The 20664-nt window shown below is 44.0% G+C and overlaps 1 long non-coding RNA gene across 1 annotated transcript; it reads right to left on the reverse strand.

The window, feature by feature from the left end:
- Positions 1-10543: 10543 nt before the first annotated feature.
- On the reverse strand, positions 10544-11725 carry Gm41039. Its single transcript, XR_873867.1, has 2 exons — positions 11449-11725; positions 10544-11318 (listed from the first exon to the last, which is right to left on the reverse strand). It is a non-coding gene; the product is annotated as a predicted gene, 41039 (long non-coding RNA).
- Between the last annotated feature and the right edge of the window lie 8939 nt (positions 11726-20664).

Consider the following 20664-nt stretch of genomic DNA (forward strand, 5'->3'; position numbering starts at 1 on the left):
CTAGAGAGACAGGTAGGTATTGACGGTTCAGACAAGAACTTGATTCTTGTGTTTCAGAACAGTGACCTATATGCCTGATCCCATCTTATTTTTGAGACAGGGTCTCTTACTGAGCCTGGAAGTCATAATTCAGGAACTCCCCATATCCAGCTTTCTAATGTGGGCTCTGGGGACTCTAACTCAGGTCCTCACATTTGTGGAGCAAACACCTTGCCAACAGAGCCTCCTCTCCAGTCTAGAATCATGAGTATCTTAGTAACTATGCATGCAATCATAAAGTATATTATTTATTACATTTAATAGAATATTTCATCCATTTTTTCAGATTGCTGCACGTCACAAGGTTTACAGGTAACAATGTTTTCTGAGGCCAAGTTCATGACATTTTTACTGATGCATCTAGTTCTGTGTGTGTGTGTGTGTGTGTGTGTGTGTGTGTGTGTGTTTGTAGTATGAGAAGACACACTTGTGCTACACTGGAAGACAGAGGATAACTGTGGACTTAGTCTTCTTTCACCTTAGTGTGGGACCTTGGGATTGAACTCAGTCTGCAGATGTGTGGCAAGCGCTTTTACCGCTGCCTGCTCACCAGCTGCACCAGGTTCTTAATGACCCCAGAGCTGAACTCAAGAGAGGAAAGGCAAGTATGTAGCAATTATTTAAATGTCAAACTGCAAAATGAATTTAGCAAATTTAGGCAAGAATCAGACCTTTGACAGTTGGAATTATGTATGATTCATGGAAGCCTTTTTATACAATGCTAAGATTACTAACAAAGTAAGTGTTAATGTCGGGTTAGAAATTCTATTAAGACTAAAGAAAGGCCAAAATACTCACAGTGCTTATGAGTAGCCAAAGATGTGACCATCCACATCCACAGCAACAGCTACAAGTGTGGCTATTGGATGCTCATGAAGTTAATAGGCAATCATTTTTTAACCTATGTAGTAGATAACCAAACAGATCTGTCAATCAGTCTATCTCTGTCTCTCTGTCTTTGTGTCTCTCTGTCTCTGTCTCTCTCTGTGTGAGTGTGTGCGAATGTGTATGTGAGTGCATGCATGTGTGACTGTTTGTATATGTATGTATGTGTGCATTGTGTTTGAGTGTGTGTGTGAGTTTGTATGTGCTCTCACATGTGCATCTGTGTGCATGCATGAGTGTTAATGCATGTGTGACTGTATATGTGAGTGTGAGTGCATGTGTGTGAGAGTGTGTGTATGTGCATCAGTGTGTATATGTGTGTGATATGTGTGTGTATGTGTGAGTACATTTGTGTGTGACTGTATGTGAGAGTGTGTGTGTGCTCACATGTGCAATATGTGTGCATGTATACACATGCATTTGTGTGAGTGTGTGGATGTATGTATGTGTGTGAGTATGTGTGAGTGAGAGTGTGTGTGACTGTGTATATGTGCACATACATTCTATGCTGACTCAGAAGCGCTGAGTCTGAGTTGTTCTAGAGATGAGCTGTTAGGCTCCTGCCTCTTCACTCTACAATCTTGTATTTGAAAGACATGGAGTTTTATAGTCCTCTTTGTCCTGTTTCCATTCATAGCTTACTGCACAGAATATGGAACTAGAACATGGTATTTGGGCAGACCTAACCCTCTGTTCCCAGGGTCACTCAAATATTTCCCCAGAGTAAACCATCTCTTTTACTCCTCATGGTGAGAACTGTGCCTTTCACCCATGACCTGGAATTTGCATTTAGAGTATTTCCAATGAGTCTGTCGCCATCTTGTTTCTTTCTTTCCTTTCTTTCCTAAATGAGGTATTTGAAACTAAAATATACAGCGGTTAAAACGGAAGTTCAATATATAGGAAATATGTCTGCAAATGCAGCAATCAGGTCCCTGCCTGTCGCTAGAAGTGAAACTGTCTCAGTCACAGTGGGGACTGCAAGAGGACTCTGGGTGCAGAATGGGCAAGAAAGTCATGAAAAGCAGAATAAAATCCTTAGACCTCATCATAATCGGGTCACAGAACAAAATGCCCGTCAGCGATGGCTTGCTTAAAATGCTTTATGAAAATTAAAAAGCACAATTCATTTTCCTTTGACTTTAACTGCGCCTTTGAGGCGTGTTTCTTTATCACTCCCGTTTGCTTCAACTGACTGGCTGGCTGGTCCTCAGGTCACTGACGATAACTTCCCAAATGTCACTGCACACACAGGAAAGAGCCTAGTCCTAAGGTTAAGGATCCAGGCGGTTTGGAGCAGCACTGAGCAGCCTGGAGTCAGAGTCTGACAACTTGCGAGTGAGGAATTAGGAATCGCACATCCTACTGTCCCTAGAAACCATACTTCCCAGGAGATGCCCTGGGGCAATGTGCTGTCCCTCTGACTTCCCTACTGTTGGGAATGCCTACGTATCTCTCAAATTAGTTTAAAGACTAGGGACTAAGGTTAAGGTTAGGGTTAAGGGCTGACTGAAGCAGGGTCAGAGGCAGGCCATTTTCCCTCCTCCCTTTGCAATCTGATCGAAATGCTCTTCAGTCCTACCGAGTCAGAATTCACCTCACCTCACTGCTGAGCCCTTCCCCACACCTCTTGCATCTTTTCTCAAAGGCAGAAAAGGGAGCTCAGGCTGGCACTTCAAAACCAGGCAAGCTGTTCCCAGAGCCCACCACCGAGGACACCCACAGGCAGTGGTCCCTCATCCCATGGCTGTGCGTCTGGAAGGATGGGGTGGGTAGAAAGAACGGTCAAGGAGAAGAGGATCTGTTTGCAGCCTCAGCCACAGCCTCAGCAGGTGAAGTAAAAGCACACAGGAGTTCAGATGATTTGGGAGTTGCCCTCTGGGTCCCCAGAGGCTGCCTGCAGAGGAATAGACTAAACCTGCCTTCCAGGTACCTTTCTTCTGACTGCAGAAAGCTGAGAAAGGCCTGGGTGAGGGAGGTGGTGTCCAGACCTGGATTTAGACTCTACATGAGGGAATGGATGGCCGTACTCTTGGGTACCGAGCCTGGATCTCTCGGCCAGGACTGTACCATCCCTACTGCCCCACCCCACCCTACCTCCAGTGAGTTTCCCTTCTTTCACTGACTGTCCCTCTCTTCTACAGTCCTTCTGGTGACTTGACACTTTTAAACACTCCACCATTTTTCTAAAACCCCATCCCACCATCCAATAACTCCTGATGCGCTCCGATACACAGACAATTAAATTGTTTTTGGCTCACTAATGAGACTTACTGTGTCAGATTCGAAAAGAAATAGTGTCTCAATCCATCTTACCCCCACAAATCACCACTCCCTGAGTCTGCCACAAATGTCTGTGATTAAATGTTCATTGAATACATTTTAAAAAATAACTTTAAAAGCCTTTTTCTGATGGAATAAAAATTCGTGTTGACAACATCCCTTTAAATCTTTTTTTTTTCTTTCCTGTTTTTATGTTCATCAAATGTGGCTAAATGTTCAATGTGGATTCATTTACAATGGGAAGAGTGGTTAATGCCTCCTTTACCAAGGGCCCCTCAGAATGACTGTTCTCTCTTGGGGACGGGGCACAGCTGAGGAATTTCTCCATTAGCCATGGATCATCACCCACCTCAGAATTGATTGTTTGTCCCTACAAATGACTCTGTAAGTGGGAGAATGACATAATGCTCTGGCATTCAGCAGGCCGGACTGAGCCTCAGCCCAGCAACTCCACACTCGTCATGTACACAGAGTCAGGAATATGAATGAAGGCCCAAGAATTGTTCTTAGTGAAAAAGTACGAAAGACGGCCTAAATTCCTACCCCTAAGGAAGTGTATATGACAGAATATTATACAAGGGTTAAAGATAGTGACTTCAGTAATGGCAGCAAACTCCACGTGCTCACAGCAAAGTAATTGAACACGTTTCTGTTTTAAAGCTAGGGTTCCAAGTCCAACCCCTAGAAATATACATCACTGATAAGTGTCAGCCTTTGGCACAGAGATGACCAGACTGGGGCATTTAATAACAACACGCAGCAGTTACTGAGTGTCAGATACTACCCTAGATGCTTTGTATACTTTAACACAATAAATCCTCCCATCAAAACAGACATATTACAATCCACCTTTCACGGGTGGAGAAGTCAAGCTATCAGGGTGAAGAGAGGAACTTTTCCCAAGGTCTCACAGCAAAAATGATGAGCAATGCCATGGCTGGGATTCAAACTCTACAGATCAGCCCAGAAGTGACCTCCGTCAACATGGATGGGCATCCTGCATCCGTAAGTACCTGGCTGGCCCTTGGAAATTAACCCTTGACTTGATCAAGGCAGGGCTCCAGTTCCTTCTATGGAAGCAAGAAAGCAAAGCACTTGGTTCTTGGGCCATAGGCAGGTGACAGAATGGGGATCCCTGCTCTAGACAAGAGTTGGAGAGAAGCGGAGCCACTCACAGCAGACTCTGTTGGCAGCAACCATGCCACCCAGTGTGTGAGCCAAGGCAGCAACCACACAAACTTGGCCCCCCAGGGCCTCCTGTCACCCGGCTAACCTTAGTTCCTCTGCATCTCTCAGGCTTGTTCCTCCTGGATCTTGACAATTCTGAGAATCAATCAACCAGCCAGGCTGACTCTCATCATTTGCAGCTAAGAATTTTAATGATATACTGTGTTTGCTGTATCCACTGAGGCTCTGGAAACTTGACTGGGACAACCAGAGAATGAAGGAAGGACAGACACTTGTACAGAAAAGTGGAGATAAGATAGGCTGCACTTGCTCTGCCGGAATGCTAGCAACTATGTAACAAACCTAGCAACTATGTAACAAACCGGAACTGTTCATTACTTACAACACACGAAGGAGTCAGTGGGTCTCAGTGGGCGATCTCCATAAGCAAGCTGGACTTGCCGGAGGGGAAGCAACACACACACTGTTCAGTCTTTTCCTTGGATCAGAGGATTGCCAGTTCCCAAGGGTCTAAGGCATTAGAGCCGTTGACAGGCTGTGCATGTCAACAATACACATCCACACATGACTTCATCTGTACATTCCACATTCACTGGGAACTTCCTCCGCTAGCCACAGGGGTGACCATATAGCTAATAATGACCTGTTGCTATATAGTTGAAAAATGCTAAGAGAGTATATTTAAGGCATTCACCCCACCCAGTTGCAGGCAAAAACTTTAAAGCAGTACTATAAATATAAATAAAAAGAAACTATTAACAACAGAAAAGAAATAAAAACTACTTTTAAAAACTAGCATATTATCAGCCAAAAATGTATATCCAAATGAAAAATTGACTGAGCTTAATTAAAGACCGACACTGGCAAAAAACTCAATGCACTTAAAATACAAGATGGTTTGAACTATTTAAACTCCCCAGCTGAAGCAAGGAAGACATGCTAAAGAGCCAGGCAGACACGTGTGGCCTCAGTGACTGCAGGCGCCATGTAATCTGGACTAGCATACAGACGGTTGGGACCTCAGGAAGCTGGTGTGTGTGTGGGGACTGAAGGATTCAAAGAGGTCCAGGGAGGTGACCCCATGGCTAATGGTGCTTTCCGTTCAAGCCCGGTGTCTATGGGGATCAGAAGAGGGCAGGGGATTCCCTGCAACTGGAATAGATGGTTGTGAGCCACCATGTAGGTGCAGAGAACCAAACTCTGCTCTTCTGCTCCCTCCCCCCAAAAGCCCAACAACAACAACAACAAACCCATTGCTTTTAATCACTGAAACATGCCTCTAGCCCCCAATTTATTCATTTTTAAGATAGGGTCTCTCTATGTAGCTTTGCATAGTATGAAACTCACTCAAAGTCACAGAGATCTGCCAGTTTTTCCATCCTGACTGCTGGGATTAAAGGCATATTCCACCACAGCTGGCTGAGGTGATGTTTATACTCTTAAATTAAGATATGCATAGCTCAATAATGTGAAATATTAGATGGAAAAGACAAACAAGTTATACTTTCTTACAAATGTTGACACAGGCTTATTTTAGAAACTTCAGAAAATTCCAATAAGCAAAAGCCACATCGTTGGCCTGGCATGGCTTCCCACCCCTGCCAGGATGTTCTAGAGGCTATTTTTTCAATATACTTAACTTTTCTAGAGTAATATCATCAATGTTTTGGCACTTAATGTTCAGCAGATGTCTTTACATTTCCTCTTGCATTATCTTCAACACTTGCACATATTTTATTATTCCATGGACACACACATTTACATGTTTCTGCCCTTTCTCCTGCAATAAAGTGAAATAAAGACATTTTCAGGGAAAACGGAAACTGGAAACTTGTTGCCAGCTGACTGACACTACGGAAGAGTGTTCAAGAAAGTTCTTCTGGAGATGGAGATGGCTCAGTCAGTAAGGGCACTTGGCACCAAACCTGACAACCTGACTTCAATCTCTGAGACCGCATTATAGGAGAAAAGCAATTCCCAAAGCTGTCCTCCAACCTCCACAATGCAGCACAGTCCCGTGCTTGTGTGCTTGCACACAAACGTATAAATAAATGTTTAAAAAAAAAAAAGCAAGTTCTTGAGCTGGAGAAGTGGTGTATGGGTTAAAAAGCCCTTGCTGCTCTTGAAGAGGTCCTTAGTGCAGCTCCCAGCAGCCACATTGGGAAGTTCATAACTACCTATGACTCCAGCTCCAGGGGATCTTCTGACCTCCAAGGCAAGGCACACACACATGGGCATAAAACCAAATAAATAAACCATACTAGACAAGTACTTCAGCCGACTCAGCAATGGATAATGAACGAATACATGTGTGTGTGTGCGTGTGCAAGTATATATGCAAGTTCTTCTGGCCAAAGGAAAGCTATTCCAGAGCACAGGTCTTCACAAAGGACTGAAGAACACCAGACTTCTCCAGTACCCGACCTGTTGCCATTCCAGGAATAAAATCATCTTCAAGCACCTTGACTCTGCTTCAGACCCTTGATCTCACCCTTCGTGTTGAAGACATGGAGGCTCCAAGCCCACTGGAAAGGAACTGACATAGGCAAGTAATCTCTTAGAGGCCAGAGAGACCCGGGGGTGTATGAACCCTGCCTCTCACCAGCCCTGGCCTGGGCAGAGCACCACAGATCCTGTGCTCTCATGCTGATTGTCACCTAGATGGTATCACCACTAAGGAGATATCTTTAGATCACTTTTTTATTACAGTGTGATATATTAGAAACCAAAGGAGGTATGCTGGCATTTCAATATTAAGGGATCGATTTGTCAGAGATTCCGTTCCTTTTTACGTCTATATACTACAGAATGAATGAATGAATGAATAAGAAACCACTGTATCTTGGGCTTTAGTGAGTCCTTCAGAGACTCACACTAGTGTGTCAGACATACATCAGAACTTCAGTGGTAGAAACCACATGGATTTTCTGAATCATCTGTCCTGTTGCTTCGATCCAGTCATTAAGCTGAGTCTGTGATGAGTCCCCGTGCTTAGTGAGGTGTAGCCAGCTGTTCCATCTCTGGAAGACAGAGCTCTGCAAACAGTCCCTGAATCTCAAAATGTGTAGCTTGTTCCTCTGGGCTCACTGCACGTCCTCTCAGTGACGCTGAGCAGGCCACCTAACCATCTCAAACTCCTGCACCAGTCTGCTAGTGCTGGTTCTACTGACCATAGGTAACACATAGAATTTATACGTGGCCTGCATGGCTCCAAAGTGATCATACAAAATGCATATCTAAAATATGTAATAATGCATTATACGTACAGATATGCAGACACACATGCACACACACACACACACTTTACAATAGGTGAAAGGGAATTTGAGGAACTCCAAAATGACAACAATAGGAAGAGATAGAGCTCAGAGTCCACATCCAAGACTCCAGCTTTTCACCTGCACACCATTCAGCCTTGGGCAAAGGAGAAACAAGATTTGTTTTAGAGCCACAGTTGTACAGGTCTCAGGTTGTGTTCCCTTGGCTCCACTGTGTCTGGTGGAGATGGAGAAAAGCTGTTACTCATGTCATAGTGAACAGGGGCAGGGAGTAACTCCCACATTATATACCCTGCTAGAACCTAAGGACCAAATGACCTTACCTTCAACTAAGTTCTATCTTCTCCATTTCTATTGAAAGGCCCACAATGTGAGGACTCCCCCACGTTCTGACTCAGGAGAGGCGACACCCCAAGTTACTCATGAGAACCGGTCTTGCTGCAAACTGCAAGAGGACTTTTATTTCAAGAGCGCTCTAGGGCCCACAGTCATACACCACGCAGGGGTAGAGGGCCATGGTGCCCCAAGTAGCTGTGTAAGGCGGTATTTAAAGAAGAAACCACAACTCAAGGAGGTGGGGAGGGCATTGTTGGAAAATACCAAAAATACCAGTTAAGAGTCACAAGGAAGTGGAAAGTCAAGACTGTGTTCTAGGAGCCTCTAACAATAGCACATTTGCATAGTGGGTTTGATCAGGGTGGGTCAGGGTGACTTTCTTTGAAGGAACACTCCCTGAACCCCTGGAAGCAGGTGGGTGGAGGAATGTTGCTATCGGTTGTATGATTAGCATGCCTTGGAGCATTGAGTTACAAAGGTCACATTCTCAAGCCTGGGCCTAAAGAATTTTGTTTTTACATTATACCTTTTCACTATCACCCTCCAACAGTCCAACAAATCATGAATCTATCGATGGATTAACCCACTATTTGTTCAGGGCCTTCATAATGTAATAACTTCCCAAAAGTTCTCTGAACCTCTCTGCTTTGAGGACCAAGCCCTCAATCCTTGGGCCTTTGGGAATTATTTCACATCCAAATCACAATAATGTGCATAGTCAAAACATTATAGCAAAATGCAAAACAACAACAATAACAGAACCCCTATCTTCATGTTCCTGTGACCACATTTGTCACCACGGCATCCTGCCCGTCCACTGTGGCAGATGTCCTCAGGGAACAGCACTTTCCCCAGTGTGTGGTTGGAGACAGGTGGCTGCCTGCAGTCACTCTTGGAGCTCAATCTGTGTACAGATCTGATCTAGGTGCCGACATGCCAACCTAAATCAAATTTCTCGCCCTTAAGGCATGTGCTCATTTGTTCATTTAACAATTGTTGAGTGTGCATCGTGCGTCAATGTATGGAAATTCAGTGATAAACAGATGTGAAGCCAGATTTCAGTCCTTGCTGCCTGCGATTTCAGAAGCCAATGAACAGAGAGAACTAAATCTTAAACCTGCTCTACTCAGAGAGCTACCGATCTGAGAAGTCAGCGGGTCAGCACCCTTAAAACCTGCTTTAAATCTCATCGTGAGCCAGCAGGCTGTGCAGAGAGGAGAAACAAAGGCAGTCAGTCATTCCAAAGTAAAGGCTTGTTCATCTGGTCAGGTGGCCAGTCTATCTCTGAGACTTACAGTGCAGGCAAGAGCAGGGATATATCCCGGAACCCCACTAGGCTTGAGCCTCACACACAACCGTTTCCTAATAAAGTTCCTAGCAACCTGGAACTCCCACCTGTGCCATGCGATCTGTTCATCCCCCTCCAAACAAAGCAATCAATCATCTGACCTACTGCTCCCTCGCAACCAACCCTTAGTAACTCCCCTTTTATGACAAACACATCGTGGACTGATTTTAGATGCATGTGCAGTAAGGCAAACCGTCCTCTCTGTAAATTGGGGGAATCCAGGTTCATCATCTTGTGCATTATGGGAAAGAACATGCACAGTGAACAGAGGTCTTGTGCATTATGGGAAAGAACATGCACAGTGAACAGAGGTTTACAGGTTTACATAACCCAAGCCTGTCAATCAAAACCACACACACTGCACCCCTACTAACCAACTCCTCTTCCTACACCCACAACAGGAAACCCACCCTTCCCCTCTTCCCAGACTAGTCAGACTCTTGTGAGCTGCGCACTTGCTGACTCTTGTGAGCTGCACACTTGCTCAGACCTGCTGCCTCTTGCAGTGTATCTGTGCTGGGCTTTCCCTTTGCTTCTGAGTGGAACCCCCCACCCCCAATGCTTTGCTATTTACTTGTGCTTCTTCAGTTCTTCTCAGCAAGGTGCCAGGAACCTGGAAACACCTGGCCCAGACCCAGACCGTTAGCCATGCTTCTCTGCTTCTATCCCCTTTCTCTTTATAGAGGGCTTTCACACACACCTGGGTCACTGAGCTTTGTGTCCTTCCAGGTTAACTCGGAACAAACAAACCATCAGCCGTGTGTATAGGCTACTCTTACAAATGAAGAGCATGAGCTCTTACACTACAGAATAGAAAGTGTCCCTCTCTGTCCCCTATTAAATAAGAGACCTTGTCTTTGCAGGGCAGTAAGGATGAGGGAGAAGTGCATTCGGAACTTACAATTGCTAACAGCTTGGAGAGAGAAGGAAATTGGGAGAAAACTCGACAGAAGAGCTAATGTTTGAGGCAGATTTTGAATCCTATTCACTACCCATCAATGAAATAACCCCCCAAAAGGTCAAAAAGAATAAATCAATAAAACATGGAGTGTGTGGAGGGAGGTTGTTCACAATGTACAAAATAAATCATCTGGGTAGAAAGCTCTGGGAAGGGTGTGAATGCAGAAAAGGAAGCTGGGTTAGTTACCGTTTTATTGCTATGAAAAAACGCCACAACCAAGACAGCTTTTAGAAGGAAGAGTGTATTTGGATTTTACAGTTCTAGAGGGATAGGAGTTTGTCACCATCATGATAGGGAGCATGGCAGTAGGCAGGCAAGCAGGTAGACATGGCACTGAAACAATAGCTGAGAGCTCTCAGCTTGATCCACAAACAGGAAGCAAAGAGGCCCACGGGGTACATGTCTTTTGAAAACTCAAAGCCTATATCCAGTGATGCATCTTTTTCGACAAGGCCATGCCAACTGGAACCAAACCAAATACTCAAACATAAGAGTTTGAGTTTGGAGTTGCCCAGGTGGCTTGTTTGGGAGGTGTTCCCCAGAAAGCATACACAAGGTATGGGCAAAGAGAGATGGAAGAAAGCAAGCAAAAGCTAGACTATGTTACTATAACAATGACTGGTGTTGTGGACAGCGAGTCTCGAGGGAATGCAGAACTCACCTCTAAATTGTCTCACATGGAGATCAGAAACTTCCATCCTTACCGGGCTAAGTTTTCCTTGAAGACATGAAATTCCCAGGACCCCCAAGCTGCTTGCGTGCTGAACAAGATTTTCTCAACCCAGGAGAAAGCCTCCAAGCAAAGAAGCAGAGCTGGGGACCTGAGGTTGGAAGCACTCCTTAGGCAGGCTGCAGGGATGTGGTGCCATCATGACAGCTTCTGCTTCTCTAGGCAACCTTCTCGGTGACTGGAATGAAAGACGAGCAGCAAGGAGATGCAGGACTGGAAACCACAGACATTCAGTGCACAGGCCAATGCCATTCCACAGTGTAGGATGCCCTGTAGGACAGGCACAAAACCGAGGCGGCCCTCCCCTTCATCTTCCCCATCCCAAACTGAAAGGTTGCAAAGTAAAAGAACATATTAAAATGGGTTGCCTCCAAGAGACAAAAAGGCAACATTTGGTTACCTTTTTAGGAGCTGTCAGGACTTAAGTCTGGAAACTTCACCTAGGCAGTTGGTGAGATGCTGAGATGGTAAAGGCAAGGTGTTGCCAAGCCTGATGACCTATGATCAATCCCTGGGATACACATGATGGAAGGAGATGAGTGATTCTGGGAAATTGTCCTCTGACTTCCACAGGCTGGTTCTGATTGAATGATACACGCCTTCACGCCTGTGTGCATATGAACAGGCATATGTATGTGCGTGTGCATTTGCACTTGAGTGTGCATGCACACACACAACAAACAGACAAATAAATAAAATATAATAAAAATATTGACAAAAAGAAACTTCACTGAGGAGACAGACTCCTTAACTGTCATGGAATTCATCACCTGCCCTTCAGTTCAGAGATTAAGGTATCGGTCAATAACTTGGACTGCAGGGGTAGCTCAGAGGTTAAAAATGCTTACTGTTCTTGTATAGAGCCTAGATTCAATTCCCAATACCCACATGGAGCTCACAACTGTCTGTAACTCTAGTTCCAGGGGATCCAATGCCCCCATAGGACCTCCACAGGCAGTCATGGGTATATATATACATGCAGGTAAAACAGTTGCATCCATAAAATAAAAATAAGGTATTTGCAAGAACTTGCCCATTTCTGCTCATCAGGTGTAATGAGCACATGGGATCCAGTACTCTATTGTAATAGTGAAAGGAATGTCGAAATGCCTAAGGCTTTTCTGAACATAGTAGGACAAGACAGGACAGCTAGCATAATTCTGAAGCAAGACTGAAAACACAATTAGTCCTCACTGATAAAAGAAGGTTGCTTCTCGTGGTGTTTACAGATTGGGAAGGTGAAAAAAAAAAATCACTCTCGAGTTGATAGGCAGACCAGCTTCCAGCAAAATATTGATCTGTTCTAACATACATCCCCCTAGAAGAGTACATCGGAGTGTAGTTTACAGGTGCCCACGATAATTCCCCAAGATTCGTATGCCTTTTGAGAAGGGGAGTTGATGAGGATGTGGTAAGCGCCAGCTTCTTGCATCTTCAACTGTGGTTCCGCAACCACGGCACAGTACCGGCTCTTCCCTCCCATGTCAGGCTTCTAATTTAGTCTCTTTAGTTATACGCATCTAGGGGCAAATGGAAGCTGGGATGTGTCTTGAAGATGCTCCACATCCTCTTATAAGCCAACTGCCCCAAGTGAGACTATTACAGTCTTCACATGTGAGAGAGGGGAAAGCATAGATGGGCAGGCTGCTTCCACCAAGGGAAGCTCATGTGGACCCAGCAATCCGTGATGCTGAGTTTTCCATCTGAGCCTGTCAGGTGGCCCTGTTCTACATCTTTTTATTTTTAAATATTTTTTTAGATTTGTTTAGTTTTATGTGTATATGTGTTTTGTTTACATGTACGTATATGTACCATGTGAGTGCCTAGTGTCCACAAAAGTCAGCAAAGGGCATCAGAACCCCTGGATCTAGAGTTAGGGATATTTGTGATCCACCACATGGATGCTAGGAAGCAAACCTGGGTCCTCTGCAAGAGCAGTAAGTGCTGTTAGCCACTGACCCATCTCTCCAGCCCCATTTCTGTATCTTAACACCCCATTCCTCCTCAACTGATGTCTAAGTTCACATGAGAGGTATAGGCAGGCTGTGAATTCAGGTAGATTTTGTTACTTCTTTGGTAGGGCTGACACTGTGGCTCTGAGAAGGGGCTGTTTTCAAAGCTCTCTAGGTTAAAAGCTCAATGATGCTCTGAACCCATAGCTGAGAACTTAAACATCTAAACCAGTCAGTCATTTATTTTCTTTCTATAAGTGCTCCAAGGTCATCCAGAAGAATTCATCCAGACTTGTGTCCCTGGTGGTCATCATTACTCACACAATTGTTCAATAGCTATTTCCCATGAGCACTTGCTTTTATAATGCTTAACAACCAACCATGTACGACATCATATACAGATTGAGTTTGGCCCCATGTGGGTTTTAGCACTAAACACAGAACAACACACACACACACACACACACACACACACACACACACACACACACCACTCTTCTATTTGATAATTTAAAAATTTAAAGAATAGCTAAAATTATTAATCTGTGATAATACTACTATGTTGGAGATTGGTTCTAATACTTTGATTCAATTGGGAATCTGCATGTCCAAACGCTAAAGGTCCTTGTGACCAATTGGTTTTTGATCAATCAATAAAGATGTCAACAGCTAATGACTGGGCACGGACGGGACCCTTTGAGTTGCACAGGCTAGGACATAGAGAGGAACAGGAGTGAACTGCCATAACTCGGGGTAGAAGGATGAGACACAGGAACAGCAGGATATAAAGGCAACCAGCCATGTGAGACCCTGGGTAAATGGCTACTGGCCACTTCCCTGATTGGGCCTGGGGTAGCAGGGAAAGGTTTAGGAGTGTCCATCTTTTGAGGTAGCCAAGGAACTTTTAAAATAATCTAGTGTGTGTGTGTGTGTGTGTGTGTGTCTTCAATTCACAGATGGAAAGATAGCTCCTGGGTAGGTGCACACATGTGACCCAGCAGGAGCCAAAGTGGTGTAGCAAAAACAATCACCACTACATAACTGTATTGAGGGAAGAGAGGGGAGGAGATAGTGTTAAGTCCACACACTAACAGCTACATTCTATTTGACATATAAAAATAATAATTAAATGGATAATTTCTAAAGTTGAAGAGCAAAGGAATAGTAACATAAGCATTTATATATGGGCACGGAAATTATTGAAGAATAAAATGGTTGACCATGACTGCCTCTCTTTATATGGGACTTGTGGGATGGGTGGGTCGGGAGATGCTCATGACCCTCTTTATTTTCTTATTACTCCCCTCCTTCTGGCATCTCCAAGTGCACATGGCAGCAGCCTTTCAGGTCTTGGGGTCCTAGCCCTCTTTTTCTGAACTAAAGAACCATTTCTCTTTCTTTAGATTTATTTTATTGTATGTGTATACGTCTTTAGTTTGCTTGTTTGGATCTGTACCACATGCACAGTGCCCATGGACGTCAGAAGAGATTGTCAGATCCCCTGGAACTAAATTAAAGGATGGTTATGAACTACCATGTGGGTGCTGGGAACCAAAATGGAGTCTTCTGAAAGGGCAACAAATGCTCTAAAGGCTGAGCCATCTTTCCCTCCCCAAAACGACTTCTCCGACATCTTCTAAGACAATGGTCCTCAACCTTTCACAGGATTCTCCTGAGACCATTGGAAAACACAGATATTTACATTATGATTCATAATGGCAGCAGAATGACAGTTACGAAGTAGCAACAAAAATAATTTTATGGTTGGAGTCATCACAACATGAGGAACTGCATTAAAGGGCTGCAGTGTTAGGAAGGTTGAGAACCACTGCTTTAAGACGTCTTTTCTTTTGCAGATCAGTGGTACGGAAACAAATATGTGCAGACAGGCATTAAAATCACCTGGAAACTCATTATTTCACCAATTTCCTCACCAAATACACAGCATGAGCATTTCTTGTCGGGCATTGAGCTGTCCTCTTGGATGACAAAGTCGTCATGTAGCTGCATTTGAAATTTGTGCTCTTGGCATGTTCCCAAGTACAGCCAGGGTCCAATTATCCTGCCTCTGAATTGCTGCCTTGTTCCAATCACCATGCCTCTGAATTGCTGCCGTGGATGCATGCCCCTCTAGTTAATATCCTTTATAGAATCCAGTGTGGAGATGGAAGACTGTGGTCAGCCATAACAGCAGGGAGTATTATGACTCATGGTCAGGCTTTTAAAATCAGTCTAATGCAGATTGCTCTTAAAGCATAGTGATAACTAAAATTCCTGGAGCTTTGTGTTTTTCTATATTAACTATGACTGCAAAATCAGACTTCCACAATACTACACATCAGCTCTTTATCTTCCTGTATCCACTACTCTTGGTTTCCATGATGCTTTGAACCTTCATTTATCTTTTTGTTTTGTTTTGTTTTGTTTTGTTTTGTTTTTTGTTTTTTTGTTTTTTGAGACAGGGTTTCTCTGTGTAGCCCTGGCTGGCCTGGAACTCACTCTGTAGACCAGGCTGGCCTCGAACTCAGAAATCTGCCTGCCTCTGCCTCCCAAGTGCTAGGATTAAAGGCATGCGCTACCACGCCCGGCTGAACCTTCATTTATCTTATCCAGAATTTTGAACTTCTTTCCAGCCCTGTATTGAGGGGCAATGAGTGGGTCAGGAAAAGCAAGGCTCTGAGTTAGACACACTTGGATAAAATCAGGTTTTCTTCTTCCTTTCTTCTTTTGTTTCTTCCTTCCTTCCTTCATGCTTCCTTTCTTTTTCCTTTCCTTTCCTTTCCTTTCCTTTCCTTTCCTTTCCTTTCCTTTCCTTTCCTTTCCTTTCCTTTCCTTCCTTCTTTCTTCCTTTCTTCTTCTTTTTAAGATAAATGGCTCAAAGGGCTACATGGATGATTTTGTCATCCAAGAACCTGGCTCACTGCCTGAAGTATTTGCTGAATGAATTACTGAATTAATGAGTGGTGGCAGATAATCAAAGAGACTGGCTAGGAGCTTGGATGCTGAATTATCACAGAGGGCAGGTTGTGGTGGGCTCAGTGATAAGGATGGGGATTTGGGGAGCTTGTAGAAAGGCAGGATCAGTAAGATTTACAGGTCGATTGAACATCAGAGTGAGATGAGAAAGGATCACAAAGATACCCACATTTCTGGGCTGAGCACCTAGGAGAAAGCGACAGCTAAAAACAGGAGTTTATATCACCATAGACACGTCTAGCACAGATCATCCCTGGATGACTGACAGCTAAACAAAATGAGCATGGCACGGAAAGATGGATGATCCCACTTCCTGTGGCGCCTGGAATAGGCACCCACAAAGTAAAGTAGTGGTTTCCGCCGGCTGAAGGAACTGCTGCTTAGAGATACCCTTTTACTCAGTTTCCGGGGGGCTGCCTAGAGATGGACGGCTGAGATGGCCACACATCATGGGGCGTTGCAAGCCAAGGAACTGAAGATTATTACAATGGTGAAGATTATGTTATATACGTTTCTCCAGAATAAACAATAATCTCAAATTACCAACCATCTGGATAATGAATCTTCCCTTTTTAAAGTCTACTCAGTCATCTAGAAATGAGGAACTGGCAGGAATCCGTAGAGACCTAAACCCGTTTAACTCACGGACAAGCTGCAACACGGGCACCGGTGCAGAAAGATGACTCAGAACAATCCCGGGGAAGTGACGTTTCTGCTGCTGTTAGGGCCCATTACATAAAACTTTTGTTTTAGCTTGCTTTTGCTCTGTCTTGGTTCTGCCCATCACTTGTGGAGAAAGCTCATAAGACTCTTCCTAGCCCTTGGTACTCCTAACAGAGAGCCAGACGTGGGGAAGAGAGTCAAAATAAGGCAGGCTTTAGTGGGGCTGTGAGCAGCACCAAATTTGTGCATGATCTGAAATTAACAATTTTAAATTCATGGAGGAGTCTTCAATATCTGCCACAGCTTGAAATCTGATGTGGCTGTACTGGGTAAGGTCTCGCAGTGTTGGTGTTGACTGCATATGGGTCCCAACATGAGAAAATGTCCAATTATTCCAAGAAGACTCCAGGATTCTTTTCTTTTCTCTTCTTTGTTTTTAAAAGATTCCCCCCCCCTTTTGTGTATGCATGTGACATGTGTGTGTGTGTGTGTGTGTGTGTGTGTGTGTGTGTGTGTGTGTGTGACTTGAGGCCAGAGGCATGGGCTCTCCTGGAGTTGGAGTTGTAGCAATTTCCAGCCATCATGGGAAGTGAACTCAGGACCTCTGGAAAAAACAAGTGCTCTCAGCTTCTGAGGCATCTCTCTAGCTCTGTAGGGTTTTTGTTTTTTAATAAAAATTCCTCAGTTATTCTCTCATACAGCTCAGGATATGTTTATTCTCTCTCTCTCTCTCTCTCTCTCTCTCTCTCTCTCTCTCTCTCTCTCTCTCCCTTTCCTTTCCTTTCCTTTCCTTTCCTTTCCTTTCCTTTCCTTTCCTTTCCTTTCCTTTCCTTTCCTTTCCTTTCCTTTCCTTCTTTTGTGTGTATATTTAGTGGTATGGGGTGCTGCAGGGCTGGGGTGGGGTTGTCATCAAGCCCATGCTAAGGTTAGAGGACAACTTTGTTCCAGGAATCCAACTTGAGTGTGTTAGGTTTGTGCAGCAGACACCTTCACTTGCTGAGCCATGTCACTGCCACAAATGTCTGCTCTTAATTAACATTTGGTGAGATGTTAAGACAAATTTACCCTGCCCCAAAACTTGAGGAGAGAAATGTACAATTATGTAACAGGAAGTATAAATAAGTGATATTACCAAAGCAAAAACCATCATGGAGTCCTAAAATTAAGTACTACACAAGAGATTAAAGTCATCTGCAGATGCAGGTGCCCAGCTGCCACAGTCTGTTAGGAAGGAACCCTGGAGCTCTCTGCAGACCTAGGATGCAGAAACCTTGGCCTGTTGCCTAGCAACCTGCATGTTAAGAAGCCTTCCCACTGGGCTCAGCCACACAGGCCTGCTATCCCAGTTCACAGGAAGCTGAGGTAGGGTCCAGAGCAGCACCGGTCTGAGCCAGTGTAGGCTACCTAGTGAGCCGCAGTCTAAATAAATAGATACATAGATAACAATGACAGAAAAAGAAACAGAAACAAAGTTAAACAAATGCAAGGTGATTCTGATGTAAACTGAAGTTTGAGATTCATTATTCTAGAGCATTTAGGTGTTAAAAAATATCCCATCACACCACAGCATAGTTTTAAACCTCCATGGCTAATTTTAATGAGACAACAAGATGGGTGACCTCTAAAAACCAAGTGTCACCTTTGCATTAACAGATAAGGAGAGCAGTGAGCTCACCCAGTGGGGCAGCCTGATCATCTAAGTGTTCTATCTCCCCAAGATGAGAGACAGCCACACATCCACAACTGTGGCATGCAGGCATGCTCCCCCTCCCCGTAACTCTCATCACCATCACCATCATCATCATCATCATAACATTTTAAAGAGAAGGGGTGGACCTCCCACAATTAGAGACCCTTCCCTACAAAGGACCCAGATCTGTTACCTTCACACTGAATCTTCTCTCTAGCAAGCTCTTACAATTGTCTACTCAGAGATACTAAATCTGTTCTAGCTCAGATTTAATCTAATTCTTGTTGAAGACTTCATTGTGTCTTTATTTTCAGAGCCTGGTTCCAGGAATCCAGTTTTGTGGTTACTTTTTCTACAGATTGTTTATGGTGGAAACAGGCAGCTTTAAAACCAAGACAGAAAAAAAAAATTAAAGTTAAAATATCAGTAGCTCCAAAATAAAAGCCGAGGTCTCCAAAATACTTCCATTAGCTACACAATGAAAGCAACGCCATGATTTCCAAAGGAGTTGTGGGTAAGAAGGTTACCTATTAGACCTTCACTGTGGCCTTAGAGCTCTTCAGAGATCACTAAAGGCTACCTAACAATTCATTTGATTCTACTCTGCTTCTTTGCAGTCTTTAAATTATCCCCAATGGAAGACAGTCAAAATTTTTAAAGTCTCATTTCCAATTAAACATAACTAAATCCTTGCCCAGTGATGCACTACAGTGAGAAATATTACAACAAATTGAGTTTCCCTGGGGACACTCTGAACCCTCTATCTGCCCTCCCTAGTGATGCTTGAACGCTCTTTTGAATGCTTCATGTGGTGAGGACCGACGCCCACAGTCTGCTCTGTTGTCTGCATCATTTTTCCTTTTTAAACTTAGTTCCAGTGGTTTCTTTCTGAAAAATCTTTTTAAATGTAGACGTCAGAGAGCTGGGCATGGTGGTATGTGTCTCCAGCCCACCCACCTTAGGAATGGAAGGTAAATCAACGTAGGTCAACCAAGAGTGTGAGACCAGGCGTGGGGTGGGGTAGTTAGGAAGACAAATTTTTTTTTCACCAAATTTCAAAACAGATTGACTTGCAGGACATCCTACTGTTTAGGGTTTGTTGCTGCAAGAATTGAAGCTTGATGTGGGTGAATTACACGAGTAGCATTGCAAACACAGAAGGTGCCATTGGCCTAGTAGCCAGGGCTGTGCTTGGGAGCATGGAGCAAACTTTGGGACCACTGGAAGCACCCTAGACCAGTCTTCCATCTTTGTCTTTAGTGCGAATCAAGCTTTTGGAGCGAATTCACCTGACGAAGACTCAACATGTGAGAGCAGGGGCTCAGAACATCCACCAAAGCTGCACAGAGCAAGAGAGAGGTGCTATCAATCGAATGAGGCTCACTCGCCAAAAGGTAAGGGCTACTGAGCAACCTTTAGGAGTTACTAGCTATGTGCTGCAAAAGTGCAGGAGCCATTCCATACTTGTGTTTAACTCCAAAGTCTGGCACATGATCTGCTTTGGGTAAAAGTTTGCTCATCAGAACAAAATAAACTCAAGTGTTTCCTACCAAAATGTGTGTAGGAATCTTCAATGTTCTTTGCACACACAATTTGACCTCCCAACTCAGCCCGCTCAGCCCAGTACCACAGACTAGGGGAGAAAGGAGTAGAGACCTGTGCACCTAAAAAGGAGGAAGGGAAACAGCTTCTTGGCTAGCTCCTTCTGGTCCTCCCTCACCTTCTTCTGCTGTCCATGACTTACCAGTAGTAGCACCAGAGCGGGTTTGTCAGCTGTGTTCTTTCCCTGACCGCAACTGCTCTGGACCATGCTGAGTCTTCTTAACTTGCAGGTATAACATGGTCATTCAGACTCAACTGTTAAGCAATGAAAGCAGACAGGGTCTCACACCAAACAGTTTAATATTACTGGGAGCAAGCATCTGGTTGTCATCACACTGTACATTAAAAATGTACAGAGCAAAATTGAGCGATGTGCCCTGTAAATCTGAGAACCTCAACCCAGCTCCCCACTTCTAGAGATTTATTATATTAAACCAGCAAATGTGTGTGAAGAGACTGCAAAGCTGCTTCATTGAGATATCACAGTAGTGGGAAATCAGAAATACCCCATGCCCAACAGTGGGGAAGAAAGTACACCCATAGGCATCCATACAATGTGATGTTCTGTTGGCATTGTACCAGAAGAAATCAATTACTTGTGAATATATAGTAATATAGTCACAATACATCAATGGAACGCATAGATAACAGAAGATGAAATGCATCATTTTTGCATAAATACAAAAAACCAAAAACAAACCTTACAGGTAGAATAAAACTGACTACAGGAAAC

Source organism: Mus musculus, chromosome 13 (genome assembly GCF_000001635.26).
Source record: "Mus musculus strain C57BL/6J chromosome 13, GRCm38.p6 C57BL/6J".
NCBI lineage: Eukaryota > Metazoa > Chordata > Mammalia > Rodentia > Muridae > Mus > Mus musculus.